At 41.0% G+C, this 27,488-nt stretch overlaps 1 protein-coding gene across 5 annotated transcripts in view; it reads left to right on the top strand.

The window, feature by feature from the left end:
- The first annotated feature begins 203 nt into the window (after window positions 1–203).
- Window positions 204–27,488, top strand: part of cdh24b (cadherin 24, type 2b) — a 224,422-nt gene continuing 197,137 nt past the window's right edge. For 4 of the 5 annotated variants that reach the window (XM_086042936.1, XM_086042937.1, XM_086042934.1 and 1 more), the window contains exon 1: window positions 204–326. The gene's annotated coding sequence lies outside the window, so the exon portion shown is untranslated. The remainder of the gene's footprint in view (window positions 327–27,488) is intronic. The other variant, XM_086042935.1, reaches the window with a different exon arrangement.

Genomic DNA, 27,488 nt, shown 5'->3' with positions numbered 1-27,488 from the left:
TCTATTTTATAACGCATTAACTAAAAGGTGGTAAGACAAAGGTTGAGCATCTCTTAAATTCACATCTTAGAGTGGCCTCTGTTTGACACCATTTTTTTTTTTTTATATGAACGCTCAATTATCAGCCGTGCTGGTAGAGAGGAAAAGGGGAAAGAGAGCGCGATCAAGCGAGAGCGAGCAAGCAAGCCTGCGTGTGTGTGCGTTTGTGTATGTGTGTGAGCGTCCCTGTTGGTTGGACTCAGGTTTACGCGACCGAGAAGAGGAGCGGGGCATACTGACGCGAGCGAGGCAACTTGAGACTATCACGCCACGATCTCCCGTCTAAGGTAAATGAACGACCGGTTCTTCCAACTAATTGCGCGTCTCTCTTGTCGCTATGAACATGTTTAGCAGAGGTCAGACTGACTGAGGATCAGACCCAGTTTCCTCTCGTTCGGAATTCTGGGGCTGTCACCTCTTTCTGTCTGCTCCCACCTTCACTCCGTAGGAAATTAATCATTTTAATTTAAGATGCTGCACAGACACTTTGTTTAACGTAAACCTATAGCGAATTAATCGCAATTCATGTGTGTTTTTGACGCTGCGTTTTGCGTATTTGGGAAATCCAGATCGTCCCAACTGGATTTGATTTTCTATTTAAATTACTCGATATGACATCACTGTGATCCTTACATTTGACTGAAAGTCTTAAGACAAATAAATTCGAATCCACTGTTAAAAGAGACCTGTCCACTTGGCGCGCTCTGTTCCATCTTCTTTGGGTCTAAAATCAACTGGCGATTTACAACCTGCTATGATTCGTCGGTCCGTACGTGTACATGTTTGAAGTATTTATTGATTATAAACAAATAACGAACGAGAAGGTTGTCACTTTTATGGCGCAAATTGGACTGGTTTTACGCGCCAACGAGGACACGGAACAGACGGCGTGTGCGTCCCCCACCCCGCTTGTCTACAAGCAGCCGTCACCGGAGACCGAGGAACAGCAGCCCACGGACTGACTGTCTGTCTGTCACACACCGAGCAGCGACACCAGCCCGCGGGGCCAGAACATTTTTACCTGTTCACCGCCCATATGTGCTATTTCCACTCGGTTCATCGCGTCTCTAATGAGCTTGAACGGCTACAAAAGCCCCACCGGATTGCAACCATTTATTATGCGAAGTCGCTGATAATAAGTACTTTGCCTCATAACCAGAGGACGTGAGCCGTTTGTGCTTTTGCAAAAGGCTCATTTGTACGCTCTAGACAAGAGTACCTATTAATGTTTATGTTTGTGGCACCATGGGACTCTACTGGGCCTCTGGGAAATACATTTGCTTGGATTTATGACCTATTTTCTCAGGTTATATCGATTATTGCAGCCCGCCATGTACTATGTCTTTGTAAGAGCAAGAAAAGTGGGTCTGCCACATCTATATATAATTTGTTGATGGTACAGGGGGCACAGAGAGGTTTTGATACACTCAACTCTGATAGCTGGGTCAATTCTCAAGAGGCAAAGCTGTGCACCGAAAGCCCCTCTTTGAACACATAAAAACTAATGTGGGAAATGAATGCTATCACATACATATACATGCATATGAAGAGCCTTAAGTGACTGTAATGACTCTGATCAGTGCCAGACATGTTTATGTACGTGGAAAGCTCATGTATTATACACCAGCGTTGCATCAGGCTGCAATTGGCTGTCAATGTCATGACTGTTTGCTTGTTTTAAAAGCTATGAAGCGTGTGAATGAACGCAGGACTTTTCGCTTTGCTTGCATTTCTCTGCTCTGTGTTTTTATTTGTAAAACATTACATGAAAAGTGATATTTTATGCACACAAACTGTTTTTTTTTCTGGTGTGTGTCAGTATTCAGTAAATCGTTTTCACACATTTAGCGCGAGACGACCCCGAGGTACATGACGAACGACATTTCAAGAGGGGAACAGGTGATTTTAGACAAGATTTATTCTAGCCAGAAACATGAGGGTATATTTGAAAGAAAACTGCAAAATGAGAATATGCAGTTGAAGAAGAGGGACAAATGTGTGGCCTTTGAAGAAATCTTGCCCAGAAACTCTGGCTGAAGATGTAGTGAAAGACAGGATGGAAGCAAGACACTTTTTTTAAACACAACAAGTTGAGAATGTATCCCCCCCCCCTTCCTCTTTGAAACGATAGTTATATCATTTGTGCCATCCAAGTTTGCGGCTCACTAGCGTAATGGCAGTGGCATGCTTAATCATCTGCTTTTATCTGGGGTCTGCAGTTAAAATCCAGCGTGCCACTAGGGCATAGTAATCGAATGATTCATTTTTTTATTCAGATCTCCATTAGCTGCTGCACTTGGCAACAACCAGTTTTTCAGGGCCCCATAACATCAGAATATTAAGAAAAAAGCTACTGTCTCCTTAAAACAGTGGTAGCTTGCTGCAAAAAAGGAATTTCAATTACAGCAAGCATAAAGCTTGTCGTCAATTCAATTTCACCAAACCAACATAGATCAACATCATTAAATGAACACAATAACCTAGGTCCACGTTGGCAAAGTGTTGTAAGATACAAACTAGTCTAAATTAATGAAAATATATGTGAGACTGAGACCACAAAACCACAACTGCTATCATTATTGAGTCTTCATCTGCAATTATTTTTTGAGACACTTTTAAACACCGTATTCTACAAGGTAAATTACTCAGTGTTGGAGCCACTTTCTCTGAAAGCAGTTGTATTTTGTGTCAATCACTTATTTTTGTCTGTGGAATAAAAGTAAATTGTTTTGTTATAGTTGAGATAAATTAATGTAGAAGTACCTTTGTTTTGTGTGAGTTGTAGTTAAGTTCTGTTGTTGAAGTCTTGACCTTTTATGGTCATTTTCGTTTAGTATGCCCCTCAATGGCCATGTATGGTGCGCTGTCCTTGGTGAGGTCAAGGGTTAAAAGCAAGATGGCTGCCTTAATTCAGATGTGTGTGAAATACAATACAATACAATTTTAGTTATATAGCGCATTTCACAACAGCTACAGCTGTAACAAAGCACTTTACATACAACAACAAAATAGCCATAATACAACAAGTGAAAGCAATAAATGAACACAAAACACTATGTACAATAGACACCGGAAAAAAGCCGAAAACTGTCAGTCTCTGATCGGATCAAAAGCCAGAGAATAGAAATGTGAGACCTGTACAAAAACATACATGTATAAAATGAAAGTTTACCCGATCTCCACTTCCTAACATCACACATGCCACACAGTAGGTAAAGTAATATAATGCCTACTTATGACATCATATCAAGCCCCAGAGGGCATTACCACCACTTGGTGGTGTCTCATCGTTAAACATCTTTTCGTCGTCTTTTGGTTCGAAACAATACGGCCGAATTCATCCTTTTAGCATTCGACCGCTTGACAACTTTGCACGGATGCTTTTCTATTGGTCGTGTCACAAGTAGCGGCACACTATTGTGTGTGGATGTGTGCTCAAATTTTGGAGACACGGCATAACGGACACTCCCTTACACATGCACTCTGACAAACGACGGCAGCCAAAACATCACAAAATAGACAACACACGTACAAGTTTTTTTTATCACACGCCGCCGAAAGTTTTAACCATGCGAGGTGAAAAGGATCAAGCATGCCTTAGCTGCGGCAGCATTAGCTTAGCGTTTGGTGAATCCCCCTCCTCCCTAATGACCATTTAAAACGCAGCCTCCGCAGTGCTTTCTCAAGTCACATTGAAAATGAAATTAATCGTTCAGCCCTACCACTAGTTGAAACATTACATTCTGATTAATATTACGTTTGTGGAATATGAGTTAAGCAGTAATATCCACCCGTTTTCATCTCATTTTGTGACTTCTGTCGGCTGAAAATGACATCCTAGTTACTCATCGCTCAGGTAACAACTACATATGTCTCAGCTTCAGAAAACAGGTGAGCCGTGATTGGTCATTACTTGAGCCCTGGGCAACTTTGATGTAATTTTCAGTTGACAGAAGTGATAAAATGGCCTCCCCCAGAGATGGCGAAAAACTCATATTCCACAAACACATTATTAATCAGAATTCCATGTTTAGACTAGTGACAGTGCATAGAACATATTATTGCAAATATTTGTGGGGGGTTGACTTCCTTTTCAAGAACTCTACAGGTTGCGTGGAAACAATTCTTTCTATATTGGTTGTAATGAGCAGAGGTGTTGGTGATTCAGTCTCAACTACACTTCCACACATTTATGCACATAATACAAAAGTCAGTGTGACAGGAAACATTATAGCACAGACGGAATACCATACAGGGAGAAAAAAAGAATGTATCTGTGCTGTAAAGGAGAAAGTGAGAGATGTTAGAACATGCTTCAAAACATTGCTGCCTTGGTTGTAATGTTTTGCCAGGACTGCAGAAATAGCTACTAAAGACTGTTCTAAGACAAGTAGATGTCACTCCCATCAAACCCTATCAGGGATTCAGCCTTTGTGAAGTTTACTTATCATCATTTGGTGTTAGGAAAACCGCTCTTCCCCCCAATAGTGGCAAAAGCACACAGGGAATGTGGTAAATGATCAGTGAGCCTTTACTTGCCTTTGATTCCCTCCTAATGAGAGTGGGAGAACCCCCAAGATGAGCACCCATGGGGGCTTTTCTCACCAGACCGAGTGTGTGGCAGCCGATGGACGTGCACCATTCATTAGCTGACAATGCTGCGGAATGAATCCGACAGCGCAGCCTCCTAGGAACGAGAAAACAAATTCTTAGTGATCAAGACATGAACACTCCCCAAGGGCCAGCAATAACATAATGCTTGCATTCCCCTTACAATTGATTCATATAGGAAAGGCAACAAGGAATTTCAGAGATCTTAAGATCCCTTCAGTTCCTTCTTGATTCCCAGGATCAACGAAGATTATAAAAGCTTTATCAAACCTTCGGCAAAGTGTGTTTCTGCTGGTGTCAGTCTTTTGAAGGGGGAGGGAAAAAGCTTGTGACTTGGCTGTGACTTTGCGAGGAGCGAATTCTCCGCAATATCTTCCCCAATTACCTGCTCAAGGCGAGTGACTGACGAATGATTTTTCACCCATACGTGCTGCTCGCTTTAAAATTCTCATAGATGTGAAAGATGATGAGGTACCTGTTTCCTAGGCGTCCCTTTTGCTTGTGATCAATCAAGGGAGGTGAAGACACATGAATGCTGATGCTCCCTTGTAAAAGCTTGGAATTAATCAAAGGTCCGCCTAGGTTCCGTTACAAAGCCTCAAACTCTCTGTAGTCCCATGACGCAATGTTCTCCCTAGATTGAGGTTAGAGCAGAACATGGCGACCTCCTCTGGAGTTGTGTCGAGACATGGATGCTGGGAGTATGGGAGGGAGGGGAGGTGGACAGTCATTTAGATGATATGGTTGAATGGAGGAATGTTTTTCCTCTGTGGGGGCCGTTTTCAGATGATGTCGCTGTTGGTCATGGTCTGATTGATTTCAGTCTCACGCTGCTGTTTACTCTAATGCGCATAGTGGTGCGCACCTTATCCATGCTTGAAAAGTCATACATAATCAAAAGCTTATCCGGATTTTTTTCTCTGTGGGCTGGAAGCACATTTTGTATTTGCTACCTGTCGGTGGTCCGGGTTCCAAATATCACTGAATTGGACTGGTGCAGGCACATTCAGCTCTGAGTTGGATGATTATTTGGATGGGTGAGATGACGGAGGACTCAAGCGATACAAGTACAACATCTCCCTTCACAGGAGACACTGCTATTGAGAAAGACAGCAGGACGCTCAGGGCGGAATGTGTGTCCTAGTGTGAATGTGTGTGCTCTCAGTGTATTTACAAATTCTTCCAACTGCGCTGAAAACGAATCGACCAGAAAGTCACAAGGTAGCAGCCCTAGAAAGTTTAGACCACTTATGCGCTTGTATGTTTTTTATTTTATGTGTATTTACTGACACTGGATGACGAATAGGATCAGCAAGCCAACGAGACAATATCGTGGAAATATTTTTGAGATTGTTGAATATGAGCCAGGAATTGCCAGAATGCTACTGAATGATTGCTTGCTCTTAATTTTCACAACCTTATTGGAAATATCTAATGAAGTTTGAGTGCCAGACTCGACTGGATTAAATCACTGAGTGAGTTGAATGCATTTTTATCAAAAGGTGGATGCAGTACAGAACTCGGTAGCATTGAACTTCATCAGGGGATGAATTATTTTCTGTAGCTTCTATGTTGGTCAACAATGAAGTGTTTGTAATGAGGGATACTCAGCAGCAGTAACATTTAATGAATCTCTGAATAAACAGGACCCCCACATGACATTACACGGAAAGGACAAGACATGGAAAGGATTTTTAAGATTTTCATCAATGCAAGTACTTCACTCTGAAATTACACTTTAGATTAAGTTGTTGGAGCATTTCCTTTTGAGTCACTGATTTGATTTTGACTGAATTATGCAAATTAGGTGAACCAAAACGTTTGAAGGAAGACAAGCAACTATTTTTCATCTAAGATAAGAAAAATGTATTTCAAACAAGTTGAAATGACCGTTTTGATGACGTTAGACGATAGACGGGGACCTTAAAAACCCCCAAAACGGACTAAGCACAGATGGAAGTGCATTTTCGTCCGTCTGTGTAATCATTGCTAACCTGGTCAAATCCGAATGGACCTAAGAGTCCATTATTGAACAACGCCCGTTTCGCTGAAGAGAGATGGAAACGCGACCCAGACTGCATTGACTGTATACACACAGCAGGTAGCGGTATGCACCAAAGAGAGAATCATGAGTTAGTCAGGCTGGCTAATGAATGAGCTAAGAAGTAATGAATAAATAAATGCTATGTAAACAGAGACAGTTTTACAGAGAAGTTCTTGTGAGTTACATTGTAAATTTCATTTTCGGAAAGAATAAGATTAGGAGGTTGTGAAACGGTATTTTGTGGGCCCACACTCCATTTCAGAAGGTGGCAGTAATGCACCAAAAGTTGTTTGCCAACAGTTAAAAAGAAGACGAACTCGAAGGAAAAAACATTCATTTATTTTTATTGGATACTCGGTTTGTACAAGGACTAGGATTGTACCTTTGGCAACAATGTGATACAGGATTCTGGTTAAAGTAAGCAAAACTTTGAAGTAAGCGGCAGCAGGCTCCCACTTACAGTTTGATAGATTTAAATAAGTGTAGGCTATTTGAAATATATGTGAGTGTAAAGCTGTTTGAGCAAATTGGTTCAGATAATGGATGGATTTTTCATCTGTTGGACCTTTTGTTTTTTTTCCGGATTGACGGACTAAAGGACCTTTGATGTTTACTGATGGAAGCACGGTTAAAATAACATGACGGACTGACAGATGATTACAGTTTGGTTCGGTATGAAAACTAGACGGATGACAGATGATGGATGACGGACGGGTACCCAGGCTGCTGACGGATGATGAATGACGGACGTTTGTAAAATGACCACCTCTGGCAAACACCATACAAGTTGAAGTAGTGTAGCGCATTTGATTTAAACTATTTTGAAAATGCAGCAACAACGAGTCCTAAGACGAACCACCCCAAAAACATGAATGATATGCTATAGGCCGATATATTGTACCTCAAATTCAAAAGCAGTTAAGGCATAATGTTCTTTTTTCCAAGTGATTTCAGGGGCACCCCTCTTATTCTACTAATTCCAGTGTATTACTTTTTACACCTACATACTACATTTTCAGGAGAACAGGCACTGGCGAGTCATCATTGAGGGGGGTTGAGATGTGCAAGTGATGTGATGATGCACATAAGCTTATATTACAATACAATATTACAATTCAATTTATAATGGTAATGATGAAGGAAGGAATATCTCACCATGCTGTACTGAAACAGAATGAACCAATGAGAGAATCATATCATAATTTTCTGTCCTCTAGCATTTGAAAAGTACATTTGAATATGTATTCCACCCAAAACTGGGCTGTAGCTTTAAATTCCGGTCTTGCTTATTCTGATTTAAAACACAGACACATTCGAATTGAAATTGCTTTGTGTGCAGTATAGAGTGAAACAATTGACACTCAAGAAATAGTTTTTAAATAATTTGAAATGTAGGTAAAAAACTTCCTTGACTGGCAACCAATTCAGGGTGTCCCCCGCCTACTGCCCGGAGACAGCTGGGATAGGCTCCAGCACGCCCTTGTGAGGATAAGCGGTATAGATAATGGATGGATGGATGGTATTAACTTCCTTGCATAGATTTTAATTGCAGTTTTTGGAGAGTTTATCACAGTGTTCATTTTTTTGTTTCACATTTATCAATGTGCCAGTAATTTTCTGATATGCTATATGTGCCTGAGGTAGGATTTACTACGTAGGTGTGTGCATGAGCCGGTGGTAACGTTGATCTGCACAGCTGCATGTTATCACATCAGCCACAGATAGGTGTGCGTGTGTGTGTGTGTTTATGACTTTAGAAAGAAGCATCAAGTATAAGCTGCCACCCTTGACGTACAAATACCTTAGGAATTCTGTACATCCTTTTGTAAATTTGCCCACTACGCAAAGGTAATTGGCTCATTCCTGTGTTGAATAGCTGCTCCTACAGGACACTGACTTGGCTGGAATTGTTTCCAGAAGACTGTGTCTGTCGCTCTGCTTCTTAGGGACTTTCATACTGAATTACTGTATGACAATGATGAACAGATTCTGGTAGTGCTTACAGCACAGAGCTCCTTTGTAGGGACTTACATGCAAAGTGTGAGAGAATTCAAACCAGTGGCCTAGCATGTTGGGGCAGTCATTTTCAGAGCATTTTTGTGGGTCGGGTGAGTGGGAATACATAAATAAATAAAATAAATAAATAAATAAATAAATAAATAAATAAATAACTGTAACAACTACACACAAGTATCACACTTACCATTTTTGAGCACATTTTAGAATAAATAGCTTTTATTTAACTCAATGACTTTATCAAATTATAATATTTTCAAACATATTGATCTCTTGAAGCTGACTGTATTGGTTGTGCTTGATCTTAGTGCTGCCTTTATTATGGTAGACCACACCATACTTTTAATCAGACTTAATTATCTGGTTGGTCTCTCTGGTGTTGCTCACAAATGGCTTTTATCCAACCTCACTGACTGAACTTTGATGGTATGATTGGATACTTATTCCTTGCAGTTCTATGAAGTAATGTGTGGTGTGCCTCAAGGTTCAATTTTAGGCCCTTTATTGTTCAACTTATATGGTTTAACAATAAACCTCATTAACCCTTGCGAGCTCTGAGTTCCTCTGGATCAGGCCTTTTAGTCATTCCAATAGTCAGGACACGCTGGTACGGTGAGCCATCTTTTCAATTATATGACCCCTGTTTATGGCACAACTTACCAGAGAACCCCATTCCTTAATAGAATGTTCTTGTTTTCAAAACTATACTCAAGACCTCAAGCTTTTAACTAATAATTATTTTATTTTACTTATTTTTTATACTTTCAGTCTTTTACTACTATTTCATTTTATATATGGCTCTTATATTTTAATCTCTCAATTATGATTTCAAATTATTTTAGTCTATTGCGTTATAGGTCGGCACGGTGATCAACTGGTTAGCATGTCTGCCTCACAGTTCAGAGGTTGTAGGTTCGATTCCGGCCCCGGCCTTCCTGTGTGAAGTTTGCACGTTCTCCCCGTGCCTGCATGGGTTTTCTCCGGGTACTCCAGTTTACACCCACATTCCAAAAACATGCATGGTAGGCTGATTAAACACTCTAAATTGCCCCTATGTGTATTTATGAGTGTGTGTGTTTGTTTGTCTCTGTATGCCCTGCGATTGGCTGGCAACCAACTCAGGGTGTACCCCGCCTACTGCCCGATGAAAGCTGGGATAGGCTCCAGCGACCCTTGTGAGGATAAGCGGTATGGATAATGGATGGATGGATGGAGTTATAGGTCTTTTATATTCTTAATGCTTCATGGTTTTTATTGTTTGTTATATTTTAGCAATAGACATTTATTTTCTTGTATCCTTGGAGGGAGCCCTCTCCTCTGGGAGCTGGACCGATCTCACTTCTTGGGTACCTGGTTACTGTTTATATAATTACAGTTGCCTCATTGTGAGATATACAATTAAAAAAAAACAATTCTGGGCATGTTGTTCATTGCCAAGTCTTGTAAAGCTCTAATGTCTTATTTTCATGCTCAAGTTAACACAGCAGTTTCATGCTTCCATTGAGTTTTGATATGTAAGAAGTGAGGCATAGCTTTACCAAAATCATTAGCCACACATCCTACACCATCTGGGGCTTTGACTGCTCCTTCCCTATCAGTCTGCTTTAAATGAAATAGCTCAAATAAATGTGTACTCGCAATCAAACCCACATGTGACTCTTTTAATGCCTGTTTTAACTGAAGCTGCACAGTAACCACTAACCACACACGCAATGGTTGCTTCCCCCCATACCTCAGGGCAAGGGTTTAGTGTTTAGCTCCAGCTGATGCAGCAGTTCAGAAAAAAAGGGAGAAAAAGGGTCAAAATTGCCCAAGCTAGAAAAAGAGAGACACAGAGATGGCTGAATTCTCAGCAAAGATACAGATGTCCACATCTGTGTGTGTGAAAGAGCGAAGCAGCATGTATAATTCTGTCACAAATCTAAAAACCGTCTTAGTTAGGGTGCATCACAGGGACGGATGAAATAGCAAATACGGATGGAGCTTCAAAATTCTTCATTTGTGTGAGTCCTGATAGTGGCTGAGTCAAGAAAATCAATGACAAGACATTGAGTCTGGTATCTTTTGAAAACTGTATTCAATCCCTGTAAAAGCATGGTCATGTTGCGAAGTGAAATGGTTAAATGGCTTATTGTAAAACAGATTCGCTGATATCACCGCAGAGCTGATGAAGTGTCAGCACCCCACAGAGAGCTAAAAAATAAATAAAATACAGCGGTAAAAGGAATACTTGTTCCATCCCTTGCCAAATTGTATTGATAAATAGCTTGATTCGTTTTACATGTGTCATGTGTTAATGATTAGAGCTGTGTAGAATGGTTGGAGTCACTTTACCCCTTTGAGGCAACGTGGCACATCTATCCAGCGTTCTGCATAAGCACGTGTCCAGGTGTGTGCATCTGTTCATTTTCAAGTCTCTTCGGAGGCTCTTCACAGGGGGGCATGCTTCAGAGCATGAAGTTCATCAATATTGAAATTAATGGGTTGTGGTTCAGTTGTCATGCACGATATTTCAGCCCTGCGATCCATTTGAGGAGGCTTTTTGATGAATGGGCAATTAGTCGCCGAGTCCTTATGCCTGGTGGCTGACTGATCTCTTTTTAATGGCACTCTTCTTTCTTTGATAAAACACAAAATGAATCATCGATACTCTAACCCCTGAGGAGCATGCAACGCCGAATATAATTGTAATTTGGTTTGTAGCAGAACATTGGCGGTCAAAGCAGTGTCTGTGTGCGTGTGTGTGTGTGTGTGTAGCAGTTTGAAAAGAGAACTTTTTGTGGTAATTGTGGTCAACCACAGTTGGATGCCCATGTTTACTCTGTCTAAGCTTTATACTGTGTATAATCCCCAAGGGTGTGTGTTCATTATTATAAGTCTATCTAGATCATCAACATTGATCTAATGTGGTGTGTCCTTGAGTCGCAGTGTGCTGAGTGTCCCAGCCCAGCTCTATGTGCTTAGAACTCCAACTGTGTCTCATTGTTTACAGTTCCTCTTTGTCTTTGATGCTGTCAAAGAACAGTCCAATTAGATGTGACAAGTCTCCCCTCTGAAATCCACTCTTGGACTTCAATTTTTTCCTTTTGATACTTTAATCAAAAAATCTTGTTTTTATGAATCATTAATGCTTCTAGAATGAAAAGACAAGAAGAAAAGCTCATAGAAGTAAAAGTATTTTTCCTCTGGTGAATACATCTTCTGTTTCATGGGAGCAGGGGTGTCTTCAAGCATCTTAAACCATGCATTATAGCTGACCTGGAGCTTTTGCACCTAAGTGGAATCACATTTATATATAACATTGAGTTTATACTCTATTTGTCACGGAAGGTCACCTAGTGCATTGCTGCAATTTCTAAAGCTAGCGGAAATGAAGTGATTAGTGTCATGATATCTGAGCAGATGAGCTTGGAGGGCTGGAAGCATGGGACAATAATCTCCTAATATGACATTGCAGGAATGCGAATCTTATTTCTGCCTGTATGCCATGGGCACATTTGGATTTTAAAAGAGAGGAGACATATGCATTTTTTCTCTGCAGTTGCTAGGTGTCTTTATGAAAAGGTTTCCGAAATTCTTCCGTCCAAATATTAAATGATAAAGAAATACCGAGCACTTAACATCCACTTGTATTACTCTGGTTGAAAATACTCTCTGCCTTATGCAAATGAGCCACTGCTCAACCTCGTCTCTATTCTCTTGGGCCAATTTTGCTACAATGTTGGCTGGTGGAGCTTGAGTGTTGGGATGACTAGGTGAGCAACTACAGGATGAAATGGAATAAGCTGCCAACAGAAGGAAATTCAGCCCCAAGTGTAAATGCTTTTAAATGCAGGTTAAAAATGACACTTTTCTTCCCCATGATTAAAGTCTTTTTAAGTTTTTTATAAAATCAATTTTTGCCAAAGTCTTGCATATGTTCGTTTAGAAATTTTAGGGAGCTACTTTTTAATTTCACTTTGCTTTTGTTTTAAATTCTTCTGTTTTTTTTTTTTTTTTTACTTTACTTTGCTTTCAAATGTCTTAAACTGTTTTGTTTTGTTTATTTTATGTAACTTCAGCCAGCCTTGTATATCAGGATTATTCAACAAAATTATTCAGGTGGCCACATTATCAACAACCCAAGGGGCCGGGGGCCAGACTGTCACAGTAGCGATTGCTTACTGATGTTTACAGACCGAGCATCGGAGCGAGGCGCCGCTGCGGCTCACTCAGGCTTCGTCCTCTTCTCCTCCTGCTATGGGGGGAAACATCCGGCGTGACAACGCTCGGCCTGTCCCGCTCAATTTCACATGCAGGAAGAAGAGCTCTGAAGCCGCATCCTTATTATTTTTCTTACCGTCGGTAGAGAGGCATAGCACTGCACAACGCCACAGCGCCTCCGACCTTCCCAGACGGTGTGGTGTGTAATTTTAGGATGTGTACATGTAAAAGGCAATCTTCTGCGGGCCGGACCACCATGCCTAATCCGGCCCCCCGGGCCGCCAGTTGAATAACCCTTAACAGAAAATGTCTTTGGTAGATGTTAACGTCACCTTGTAGAGTATTTTTTGAGTAAACATTTTACTGTATTGGACATTTGTATTTATATTTTCAGACCCACTTTTACCTCTAATGTTTGAAAAATATTTAAAAATATATAAATCAATTCCTGGGATTCAATGGCTGGACTGTGAAAAGACGAATAAATATCTCATTGGCAGTGAATGAGTTAAATAAATATTGATTGATGAACTCATTCAATCCCAAAGACATATTTATGTCAAGACATATACAGTATGTCCTTGGCACTCAATGAGTTAAATGTACTTAAGTAAAGGAAATGAAAGTAAAAGTATTCCAAAAGCGTGATTGTCTTAATTTATTTTATATTAATTTTCACTCCTTTTCTTTTTTTTTTTACTTCTGTGGTTTATGTTAGCTAACGCTCTAGCTGTTGGCTAATGAGCCGGGGTGATGGGCACCAGAGATTGTTGTTCGGTGCTCATTTTTTTCCCAACCCACAACCTCATGGATGAACTTGAAGGTTTAAAGTACGGTGCGCAGTCTCTGAAGCCGTAAGGAAGTCAAACTAAAATGTCAAGTATGCGCTGCTTTTATTTAGATGTGCACGTTGTCGGCTGTGTAAATGAAGAGCCGCGACTTGGCTTCAGTGTTGCCAACTTAAAAATATTGTTGGTGTACTCAGTGACTTCTCCTACCACTCTCCTAACTATTTAAAAACAATGAATAGCACCAACTGTGGTCCTCACGTTAGCAACAATCGTATTTCCTGCACAGTGGACAGAGGAGAGGAATTTGCCTTTGTAATGATTTGGGAGTCCTAAGAATGACTAGTAGCTTGTGCTCATAATGTCACTTTAATAATACATAATACATTTTTGTGTGTGTGTGAATGTTGAATAAATAGTGATTTATTGTTGATATGTGAAGATGCGCCATTTTGATGGGGCTGATCAGAATTTTTTTCACCGGTTTTTATTTTAAATTTCTAATTACACCAAGCTATACCAGTTCTACACAAGTGGAAATACAATGTACTACTTTAAAAAAAGGCATTATATTCACATTTAACACAATTGAGTTAGCATGTTGGTGTGGCCCTCAGCAACCGGTTTCAGTTTTTCAAATGGCAACTTCCAAAATTTAATTGCTAACCTATGACTCTGAAGAGCTCGTGTGAGACCGCTAGCTGATTTAGAGCAGTCCTTTAGGGCTGTGGTCCGGTGCCTGATTTTTTTTTCCACCACAAACTACTTTGACGCAATGACATATTTTGACGGACCGTTGAAGCCGCGGCGCAACGAGACCAAGATGACTGTCTCGTCGGCGGTGTTCCCGCTTTCGGCCTCTGCTGACACCACTCGACTTTAGCAGCCGTTAGTGTGAAAGCCAGAAAAGTCTACCATAACAGTTGTTCACACTGTGCAATGCGCCGCATTGCCAATTTCAAAATAAAAGCCTCACAACACTGTACATGGACATCAATGCATTAGTAGTTTGTTATTCAGAAGTTAACCCTAGGAAGTAATTGTAGAGGCTAATGAGTTGACTTGGACTTTTCGACTGAAGGCAGCCTTCCCACAGTCACTGAGCTGCAATATGCTTGGAACGTAAATTCCAATTTGGAATTTCTGAGGCTATCAAATCTGGCCCACACGACTGACTGACACATGACTATTTTCACTATGCATGTGGACCTGCACACCGCTTATGTGCACCCCTACTAATGAGTGGAGTTAACGTGGCCATCACACAATGGTGTTAAAGTAAAAACTGCCATAAATATAAATAACAAAGTACAGAAAAATGAACATTTTACTTAAGCAGAGTTACAAAATATCTGTACTGCGTTACGTTACAAGACCGACTTTAGGTGTCTATTTGTCTTCTTATCCACCATTGTTGAGGCTGCTCCTTTAAGTGTCACAAAAAATCCTCAAAAAGTAAAAGAAAAAAGAAAAGAAACACACATAGACACATCCTTTTATGCTTGTTGAACTGAGCTCTCGTGAGGAATGATGAAGTCTCTTTGGTTGTATCGTTGACACAGCGAAAGCATATACAACTCTCACAAAAACAAATCCCAAATAAAACACAAGAAACACATGAACAATCTGATCTGGGATCAGCAGCAGTCGAGCCACTTTGTCATGTCATCTTGTCCCGTTTTGTTTTGATTCATTGTATCATGAACTTATATTTCAAACAGTCTGACAGAGAGTTTGCCTTATCCTAGTAGACATGCACAGAAAGTTAATTGAAATGTTGAGTATTTGACCGATCTGTTCATCATAATCTTTGAAACCAAGAAAAAGTCTGCTAACCACTAACTTATACACAACAAACGCCTCGATTTTGTATTCATTTTTCATTTTGTCTGCACTCTGGGATGACATTTGTGTTATATTACACACGGTTATCATAAATGATTAAAACAAGATGGTGGTAGATATTTTTGGATCTTTTTTTTTTGCCAAAGATAGACTATGGAGGAATACGCACATACAGTACACTGTTTCTTACGAGTTATAAGCCTTTGAGCTGGCTGATTTTTGGCTTTGTGTTGCCAACCAAAATCTGACTAAAGAGTGACCTTCAGATATGCTGTCACTTCAGTGTAGTGTTGATCCATTTGTTGAATGGTAGAAACAGTCAAACACACTGTAACTATGGTTGTAGGGCAGCATCTTTGTATAGCTTGCCGCCACTTGATGTGCAGATGGATACATGTCATGTTTTTGGCTGATGTATGAACTAATAGCTACAAGAAAACCGGGTATAGTTATATACAGTATTATATTATCCATCCATCCATTATCTATACGGCTTAATCCTCACAAGGGTCTCGGGCCTGCTGGAGCCTATCCCAGCTGTCATCGGGCAGCAGGCGGGGTACACCCTGAACTGGTTGCTAGCCAATCGCAGGGCACACAGAGGCAAACTAACACACACTCACAATCACACCTAGGGGCAATTTAGAGTGATCAATCAGAGCTGGGCACTTGACCCTTTTTTGCCGGTCCGGCCGCGACCCTCCACCCTTGACCTGGGTACCCTTTCGGCCGCGACCCTCCGGCCATATTCATAAACATTGTCATCCTGATGGGTGCGTGGCATGTGTTGCAGACCCGTCGCCAACAGCACATTGCGTCGGTCATGTGAATCAATGTGGCAGTTGTCGCTCTCGCCGTTGCGGGAGTAGAAAGAAGCCTAAAAAGAAGCCATTCACCGAGTAGGCTGAGATGAAATTTGGCCGCCTCGCAAGCACGTCACACGCATGAGGGCCGATTAGTGGGCCGGACTAAAATCCACTTCCGCCCATGCTTAGTCCATCCCTTTTTTAAAATTTGTCAGCCCCCACACCCCGCCCCAAAAATGGAGGGTCCGGCCGGTCCGGCCCAGGGACGAACTGCCTACCTCTGTGATCAATTAACCTACCATGTCTGTTTTTGGAATGTGGGAGGAAACCAGAGTACCCGAAAAAAACCCACGCAGGCATGGCGAGAACATGCAAACTCCACACAGGAAGGCCGGGGCTGGATTCGAACTCACGACCTCTGCACTGTGAGGCGGACTTGCTAATGCAATATCATGGAACAGATGATCAGGCCTTCCTTGCACTCTACATCAGCAATGGTCACATTTTCAGATGTCCCTGAAAGATTATCGGTAAGCGTTTGTCCCATATGTTAAGATTGATTTTTCGGCCTAAATCTGCTTGGAAAATGGTCGTAGTGACCAAATGTAAAACCTGTTCAATATTTATGTCACAAATCCTTAGCTCTGTGACTGTGATGTGAAATGGAACAACACCCAATTAGGAAGTGTGATAGAGAAGAGTGTTGTGTGTCTGTATAACGTGTCTTCCAAGCCATTAAAGTAAATAAAAATAACATGGAAAAGATACCAGATAAGCAAATAATTAGCCGAGCTTTGTCTTCCGCTACAATTTCTTCTTTGTATTTTCTGGATGCCCTGTGTCACCATTATGCCTTTCACAGGTCAGTCTCAATACTATGACAGACATTGTTCCATAGTTATGTTTGTGGACTGTAGTTTTGATCACCTTGAGTACACCACACACTATAAAGGCAGTTAGCACACACTTGAACACATTAGAGACTGGCTTAGGTAGATATAGGCAGTAGGAAAAGGGAATCTCATTTTGTGGATTTAGACTTCATAAACATAAACATAATTTTTCTGACCATAGGTCATTGCTCAGTTCAGCGGCCCCAATTTTTTGTCTGAAACATTTAATGGTGATGTACATGGTCCTCTGGGCACATGGGCAATCAAGTGAATAAAAAGTAAGACGTTGTGTGCCACGTGTCTGCCCTTATATGGGTTTAAACAAGGTTGTCTGTACTTGCAGTGTGTCTAGCTTTTTACCTGGAATTGTCAGGATCTTTGTTGTAACTGCCAGATTTAAACAGTCCAACATGAGTGTAACACCCCACCCATTCGGAATACAAATGTGTTCTTGAGTGCTTGCCAAATGGCCTCTATATTTTATGAACCTTCTCTCGACAAACCATCTTGAGACTAATTATCACGGTCACACAAAGCTTGTTCATTATTGCACTAGCATCTCATTTGTTTTGCCTTGGCCCACATGGTGAAGACAGTACGGCGGAACAGGGCTTAAACTAGACCGTACATGCTTTAGGTCTTTTTTTGTGTGTGTTGTAAAGCCACCCAATCTCTTTTGTAAATGGTGAGTGGCCACACATCAACTTGTGTCTGGGACGTCAAGCTTGACTCATGCTAGTTTTCCTTTTTGGTTCTATCTTGGAATGTCATTCAATTATCATAAAAAAAAAATCCTCCAGTGTATGTAGAACTAGCACATGCACGCAGAAGTTTCTGTCATTCTAGTAGAAGAGGATGGAAGTTTTTGTGACATTCGACTTGTCCCATCAGGGGTTGTAGCCCCACCAAGTTACTCATATGATTTGTATGGCACGGTTTTTGTACCGGATGCCTTTCCGGGCGCAACCCACCAATTTATTATCCAATTCCTATTTATCCATATCCAACACTGCCTTGTGGTAAGAATTTAATATGGTAAGAATTTAATATGGTAAAAAGACCAATTTACAAATCTCAAAATTTTCAAGATGCACTTCTCTGTCCATGATGAATAAAGAACATGCAAGTGCACAAATAGTGTGCACTGGGAAAAAAACTTGCAACATCCTGGGCAGGCTGCCAATCTCTTACAGTGAAACATTGACACGCAAACATAAAAATTAACAAATACTGGGTCCAGGGTTTGAACTTTGACGCCTTCATGGAAGTTTTCTAAAACAAATTTTGTTCTAATGTCCCGAGTCAATTATTTTCAAATGCGGGGAATAAATCATCAGGATTTTTTACACAGAACATGTTACATACACTGTTAAAGCCTTTTGAGAACTTCTAAAGGCAAATCCCAGCAGACATTCTGCTGCTTCACTTAATTAGCTGATGAGCCAATGTGTTCATCATCCCAGGTATAGCTGGGATGAAATCAAGCCTGGGAATAAATACTCCTGTCATACTTGTTCGACTAGCCAATGGCTTTGGCATTTTGTACAATGATGATGGTGATTGTTTCCAATCAAATCATAAGTCAACCACTCAGAAGTTGAGAAGGCCTCAATTTTCAATTTTAACTCAACTTTATTACCTCATTTGTCACCAGAGGGCAATTGGTTATGCAGCAAGACAGTAAGCACAGTACAGTACATACAGAAAGTGACATGGGTAATGAGGGGAATGGATTCTGAATACAATTATGGAAATCAGAGGAAAGGTGAACGCCAATAATAAATTTGAAGCCCAACGCGAGATGAGAATGTTAAAAATGCAATCTTACAACTTGTCAAATAGTCTTTCAACAAGTGAGGACCTAGTAGCTCTTGCCCTAAATTCTCCCCTTACCTGCATTTAATAGAGCTGCAATGTTAGGATTGAAGGATTTTCTAAACCTATTGCTCCTAATAGGGGGCCATTTGTAGCTGGAGCCAGAAAAGCAAAAGCTGAAATTTCATGCAAAGGAGATGAGTTCTGTCAGAAATGATGGCCTTCAGCTGGACAGGTCAGATGATGCACTCTTCTGTGTTCCTGTCATTTTAGTGCACATCTTTACTATTTCAAAAGTGAGATTCTGTCCTTCATGCTGGCATGGTTATAGCCAACAAATAAAGGATAAGGTTCAAATTGACTATTTAAAAAGAAAAGAACTATGAGTGTCTTGTCATGTAATGATGACAGGCTTGGTGAGCAATGGGAAATCTATATGGAAGATGTCAGAAAGTACTACAGCTTTTTTTCTAAATTCTACTGAACTGGGAGATAAATGTGCGTTTTTACTATTGCGTTTTTAACATCACTTAATATACATCAGATTTTCCCCAGATGTTTATGGAAATCATCATATCAGGTTACTGCAGCTCTGGCAGCTAGTGTGAGACTAATTGTCTCTATATTAGAATGTTACATTAGAGAGGGATTATGTTTACCTCAAAGCCACACTTCACCTTGAAACGTGTGTGGGTGTGCATGAGGCCAAAACTGCAGCCAGTCTTTAATACTCATATTTAGTGCCTTAATCAGATTAAACGATACCTAATGAACAATTAATTTTAGTGGAAGGGATGCTTGCCACCTCTCGTGAATAATGGACATTAGCAATTCATGCTTTTGCGCATTTAGTGGCCGAGGTGTCACCATGAGACACTTCAATGTGAAGCCATCGCCTTCTGTTGAAATGCACACAGGCTGTGATGACGACAAGCCTGACTCTTACAAAGTGGCTCATGCATTCTGTGGTTTTTAATATTCCAACACTTTTAAGGCTGACAATATCTCAGATGTTTGCGTGGTGCAGCCCTAATATTGGATTTGACGTATGCGTCAACTCTTCTTGGAATCCTTTTCTGCGTTTGATTTTGTAGAGCTGACATGTTTTCAGTTGTTGTCCCAACAAAGTCAACATTACCAAATCCCCCTGTTCTCCATTCGTCACACGCTTTTTGACAGCATCCATACAGATACAGAACGGTGACACCCAATTATGGCAAATATCTCAAAGTCAAAAGTCTATGTATGAGAACAGATACTCCTCTGATATTTAGGTGAAGACGAATAATCCTTGTGCATTTTCAGGGGAACAGCTGGCGATAAAGGAAATATGTGGCGCATGTGCGAGAGTTGTGATGTGGCACATCTGGGTAAAGCCACACAAGGGGGTCCTGACAGATATGGGCTGAGCGAGAGCCTGCTCACGTTGTGCTCTGACTCACCGAGACTTCTCCAACATGCTCACCTCCCGCTGTCGCTCCTGCTCCCGCTAGCTATCTGGAAATCTGATGGTACTGAGCGTGTTAATACATGCACCATTTAATGGTTAGAAAGGTGCGTGTGTGTGTGTGTGAGGTTCATTTTTTTTTTTTGGAAAGATGGAGATTACTGAGAGATTACGAGCATGTGGCACAAGGGAGAGAGAAAGATGTGCCATTTTTTCTTCATTGCATTTGAAATGGATCAAGTTTACTTGATGAATGAGAGTGCATCAGAGTGTGACCACGGAGATGACATCGCTCTTGGGCCTGCAAGATCTTGTATTAAATTTCATTCTGTTTTTCTTGTGCCGCCGTGCTCTCCAAGGTTAGCTTAGAAGTAATGAAACAAGTAAGTGGAGTGTGTTGAAATCTAATATTTTGTGATTGCGCAGAAGCTTGCAAGTGTGTTTGTGTGCGCGTGTGGGTGTGTATGTGCGTCGGCTTCCACTGGGGATTGTATTTCGGTCAGTCAAGGCTGACAGATAGTGCTCAGGGCTCGTCACATCTATTATTGAGGGAATAGGAAATTGATCAGCTCAAACAGCGAGTGTTAGTGTGCGTCTCTTTGTCTTCTCACCACTGTTGTGTTCTGTGCCCACCACACATCTCTCCCTGTCCTTACTTTCAGCTTCCAGACACCAGGACTTTCACAATTTCAATTTTGGTATAAGAAACCATACCCTACTTGTCACGTGAAGTTGCAACCAGAAGTACAGTATACGTATATATACTTGTCATGGTCAAGAATGTCTGAAAGTTTCAGCTTCCAGACCTCAGAAAAGAGGCGACAGAATATAAAACGTGTACATACGTGTGTATAATATCTTGAACTGCTCATGGAATCTGCAGTGGTTCCTAAACACAATGTCACTTGATTCCTTCCCCTCCCTTTGTCAAAATGAGGGCAGTCAAACAAATCCTTTTTATGACGCTAAAAAGAAACTACCAGCTCCAGTCAATCATCATCATTAATGAGAAGTTGGCCTTGTCAAGTTAAAGGACATTACGGCTCATTTAGTATAGAATATTATTAGATTGAGATGAATGTATGGATCATATATTTGAGCCTGTATCGATGGTCTTGAGCCTGTGTGGATTTGAGAAAATTCTTCCATTTTCTGCCACTCATCCGGTTCGATGCGCCTGGCGAGCTGAAGCCCATCCCGGTTGACTTTGGGTGAAAGGGAGACTGCACCCTGGACTGATCGCTAGTCAATCAGTGGGCACACACTGTAAGGAGACAGAACCATTCCCACACACATTGTCTTGGGCTGGGAACTGAACTCATGCTCTCTGTAAAAGTCAGGCAAGTAAACTGCTGTAATGTCATCAGTAACTTCAACTTGTGCACCCAATTCTAGTTTTTAACAAACAAGCACATTAAAGACATATGTTATATAACCATTAATCTCCGGAAGAAGAATGGTTCAAATAAATAATTAAAAGCCCTAAATTAAGATGATAGTTATGCTATGATGAATGCATATAAACTTCTGACTGCATCTGTATTTCGCTAAAAAAAACAATAGTGATTTTGTTTTGCCAATTAGTAAAGAAATGGAATAATAATATTAATAATGAACAAAAATGAACAAAAGGGAGTGTCTTAGACTAGTATACTGTACAATACATTTAAAAAGTAGCACAGGTAAAAATTTGTGGAGATAAATGTCATACAGTCTGGCACTTAACTTGGTGTTGATAAACGTTTAGCTGTGGAATGGTACATGACTGGTTAGCACATGCATGTTCTCTCCATGCTTGTGGCCCAGTACCCTGCTTTCCTCCCTCATTGAAAAAGCATGTTGAAGACTTGAAATCATCGCTAGGTGTGAATGTGATTATGATTGGTTGCTTGTCTTTGTGCCCTGCGATTGTCCAGAATGCAACCTGCCTCTTGCCCATAGTCAGCTGGGATCGGCTCCTGCTTAACCGCAACCCGAGTGAGGATAAGCGGCACTTTGAGCTCTGTGCTCTACTAAGTGCTAATGTTGTTAGCTCCAAAAAAGAAGAATGTATATGTATTAAGTGTTGTTTTGTGTTTGTTTTACGCCCAGTTAGTGAGTAGGATTACACAAAAATGGCTAAGGCAATTGCCATGCGATTAATGAAACACACATGATTGCATTTTGGTGCAGGTAGATGAAGAAGCGGGCCCAGGATGTCACCACATTTGTTAACCGTGACAGCGCAGTGCTCATTTTTCAATGCATTAATATTAAAGACAAATGTAATATGACTTACAGTATAAGGTAGGTCACTGACAATTGGATAGAAGCAGTGTGGGTTTTGTTAAGTTTGCGTAAATGGTTGTCTGAGTCTTAACAATATGTGCTCTGTGATTGACTAGCGACAAGTCCGGTATGTAGTCTGCCTTTTGTCTGGTGTCAGTTAGGCTCCAGCACTCCACAGCCCAGAACAGCATAAGCAGTACTGTAGATGGATGGACTGATGGTTCACAATCCTGTTCCTCGAGGTCCGCTGTTTTGCCTGTTTTCCATCGCCCTGCTGCAACACACCCGATTTAAATAACCACGATCGTTATCCAGCTTCTACAGACCTTGCTGATCGTTTGAATCAGAGGTGCTGCGGCAGGGAGAGATGGAAAACAGGCAGGACAGCGGATCTCGAGGAACAGGATTGAAGACACCTGCTGTAAACTATCAAGTCAAAGCCGACAAGCAAGGTGAATGAATACGCTAATCATCTTTTTTTGTAGAAATAAAGCCTTGGCTGAGGTCGACTCTTTCATTTTTGCCATTCCAGTTTCCATTTTTAGACTTAGAACACACACAACAATGTCTCTAAATTGTCAGTCAAATCATGTTGTGTAGTTTTCTGACAGTGCTCTGGCAAGATCTGATTTCTGTTGAAGTTGTTGTTCCATAGATTATCGCAACACACCCGACATCGCTCCTTCCCCCCCTGCCTCGCTGTGCGCTCTCCTCAGTCTCATGAAGAGCTTGAAATCACAACACTGGCTCACCTTTGATCGCTCTCACTGGGAACTCTTCAGTGCACGTCAAGTGTTTTATCTTTGTTGTGTGACGATTCACCCGGAAAAGACCACTCGGCGCCAGTCGACACAGCTGTTGATGACAAATCTGTTCTGAAGAAGAAAGGCTAATTTGACTTCAATTCATCACGGCAAGATTGCCCTGCATTTTTTGATAATTGCTTTTTGTCTCTTTGAAAGCTTGGTGTAAAACTGTCACTCGGTAAACATGAGAGATGCAGCTGCTACCGCAATTAACTCCTCACTTTCCCTAATGAAGGGATTAATCCGCAAGCAAATCTCTCTGCTTCCTTTCAAATGCCAAACCCCCATTCATTGCGCTGCCAGCGAAGGAAAGGCGGACCGTGTCAAACAAAATGGGACTATCTGTAGCTGGAGCCAGAAGTCACATTTATCAGCTCTGTCTGGTGTCACAGCATCGTCTTTCACTACTTACAACAAGAGAAACCCTTAACCAACTGCTGTGTTGATGATTTCCTGGTTGTATTCTCTGAGAGTGGGTGTTTTTATTTTATTTATTTATTTATTTTTACAGTGGAACCTCTCCGCCGCGCCGCCTCCTCCTTCTGCCTCCTCACCGAGAGAGAGCTCAAAATCCTGCTCTAAGCATCCCCATAAAAACCGACATCTCTTTTAAGGAGCGCTATACTTTTCCACATGTAGTCAAAAGCCAGTAAGTCTTCTCTTAAATAAGATGTGTCGGTGCAGCCAATGGTGAATGACAGCCTAGTAAAGATGGACGAGTGCTCAGGCCAAATCTTTAAGGCCATCGATCCAGGCTATTGATGAGTTTTTTTCTTCTTTAAGTGACAAGGGGACAGGTGTTTAGATGGGCAGATAGATCTAATCCATGACAAAATGACAGTTTTCGTTCTGATTACGCTCACACCATAGATTAAAAAGATGGAGAGGCCTTGCTTAATTGGTAAAGTTTACTCAAGTTTTTAAGGCTCTGTTGACAGTTGTTAGGTTTGGTTCAATGAAAACAAACTTGATTGCCCTGATCGCTTCATTTGGTCATTTAGGCATCCCTCGATGCACGGATACCAGTAACCAGAGCTGGGCATTTTACTAAAATTTGAGCGTCCGTTATTCGTCATCCGTCTGCAGCGTGGGTACCCTTCTGTTGTCCATCATTTGCCCTTTTTTCGGGTCGAGGGGGGTGAAATAGTACCCGCCTATAGGCCAGTCTGCCTCTGATTTTAAACGGGCTTCCGTCAGCAATTCTGACGGAAAAATTCAACAGCACCCACTGGAACAGAAAGAGTGACTCACAGTGACTCTCTGCGCTGTGGAAGCCTGGTCACACTCTTTTCCCTCACTCAAATCTGTCCCCTAAGCAACAACAACTCACTAATGTTCCTCGCCGCACCTGCCATCGGAGCCTCGCCGCGAAAAATAGACTAAAGACGGTGACAGACGAAATACGGATTAAATACATGTGCTTCCAACTATGCTTAGTCCGTCTATTATAAAAAATGGTCCCGTCATTTGTCAACCGTCAGCAAAACGGGCGTCCGTCATAGGCGGATAAACGGACCTATCTGCCACATAGACGGAATGCCCAGCTCTGCCAATAACCATACAGGAAGCCCTTGTGTTACGATGTATACACCTACGACGTTTCGACTTTACGACGCCCGTGCCTCTTCCGCCATTTTGTCCCTAGCACCATAGTGTTTCTGCTGAGCTACTGCATAGTGCTTGTATGTGTTTGTGCACTGGGACTATCTTTGCCTTTTTCGGCCTCCCCTCCTTCTCCATTCACCTCTCAGCAGTAATGGTAAGTACAGCATATTATTTTTTTTATTTGAATGTGTTTTAGTTTTGTTATACAAAGTAATTTGACATAAATTTCGACTTTAACGGGGAAATCCGATTTACGCAGAAATTGGGGTTACATCGCCAGTGTAGGAACAGAACTCGTTCGTAAATCGAGGACTTCCTTCCTGTATCTGTATCGGTGCCAGTACTGTACTTCTGTAGAAGTACTTGCACTCATGAAAATGCTCAGATTCTGCAACACAGAGGAGCCATGTCAACTGTGTGGAGATTCTTAAGGGTAAGCACGAATGATGAATCTTTTGGCCAACTGTAAATTACGTTCTACAAAATAGATGACGACAGCGACGACGGAGGTAGACACCCCATGAATTGCGGCATCCGGCAAGCACCAAATTATTAGAGCCCTGTCGCACGCTCCACAAGGCGCTGGTCAGCTTGGCTCTCGGCAAGTCAGCCGTTCTGCCGTCAAGAAGGCTGGGTGGGCAGCCCTATTTCCTACTCTGCCCTTAATCTTAAAGATTAAGCCACACAAGTCTATGTTCACATGGACCAATTCAGTGAAACTGCGAAGGGCTTCTTAAATCAATGGTTCTTTTGATTTCTTCACCGTTGCTTGTATAACGGTGGCAAATCTAGAGCTAACACAGAACACTCTTCATAAAAAGGAATCATTAAAAAAAAGAGAGTCCAGAGTAACGAGGAGTAAATGATGGTGTGATAATTTATCATCTTCGAGGTCTTGCCGAAGTTTTATATAAATAGTAAAAAGCCTTGTGTTAATGGCTACATTATGTGAAATGTGTGCAGTTGGATGTTAAAAAAAGGAGTTGCTCTAAAAAGTGTTAAATATGATCCTGGCAAATGACACTGGAGACTATGTATGTATCGTTTTGTTGGATTTGACTGCAGCATTCGATACGGTAGACCACAGTATTCTTTTGGCTCATTTGCAACACCAATTGACCATTAGTGGATGCGCTCTAGAGTGGATTAGATCCTATTTGGCTGGCAGGACTTTTTCTGTTAGCCTAGTTTCCTCAGAGGGGATCGCGCCTTTTCACCTGCTGGTACCTTACCTTTGGAATGACCTCCCATTGGTTGTTAGGCAAGCCCGCTCTCTGTCCACTTTTAAAACCCGGTTGAAGACACATTTCTATTGTCTGGCTTTTGATCCGACCTGAAATTTTCCGCTCTTTTCCGGTGTCTATTGTATATAGTGTTTTATGTTAATTTATTGATTCCATTTTGTTGTTTCATGGATATTTTGTTGTTTGTAAAATGCTTTGTTACAGCTCCAGCTGTCATGAAATGCGCTATATAAATAAAATTGTATTGTATTGTATATTGTATTTGTTGATGGATTTTTTTTCAATGTTATTGATTTAACTAATAATTGATGCTTTTTCTTGCTTGTTTTCTTTTCTTTGCAAAATTTACAATGCCACAATCAATTGAAAGAACCCTCCTCAGAGAATATTTTGGGGGAAATCCAAATGTAAACTCATCTGCTAAAAAGGAGCCACTTTTTTTCCCATTCACTGAATAATTTGTAGTTTTTGCCTATTTTCATTCTGGTGAAACACAGTCTTCATGTAAATAATGAATCTTAATCCCAAAATACACATAGTATAAAGGTATTTATTTTTACTGTGATCTCCATCTGTTAAGGATAATTGACCACTATTTGCTTAGTGCTATTTAAATTGGCAGAAAAATAAGAGAACTGTTACAATGTTCATTTTTCTTGTAGCTGAAAGCTAATTACGCTGTTTATTGCCAATCAATAGAGAAATGAAATAAGACACTGGCCATTCATAGCAGACCTGCTGCATTGAAAACACGACATTGTGCTGCAAAAACACAGCAGCACTTCACACTGCAATGTTTTACCATCATTTCAAATTTGTGAGTGAACTAGGGTAATCACTCATTCCATTTAAAAAAAGAGAATTCATGCAATTTAATGTATTATACTTATTTGAAAACAGGCTAGATTAGAGGCAAATTTCCACAGAAAGAAGAAGCGATATAACCGCCATAATACATTTTATAGAATGTGAATCTGCATCTAGGAAATTGTTGATAGGAGCTGTTTGGAAAAGTGCAAGTGTGTTGTTACTTGGATTGACGGATGGTGTTGAGGAAA

This window comes from Filicampus tigris, chromosome 10 (genome assembly GCF_054856515.1).
Source record: "Filicampus tigris isolate MCC_2025a chromosome 10, RoL_Ftig_1.0, whole genome shotgun sequence".
Lineage (NCBI taxonomy): Eukaryota > Metazoa > Chordata > Actinopteri > Syngnathiformes > Syngnathidae > Filicampus > Filicampus tigris.
Note: the sequence above shows the minus strand (reverse complement) of the source record. Positions and strands in the feature narration are given on the sequence as shown.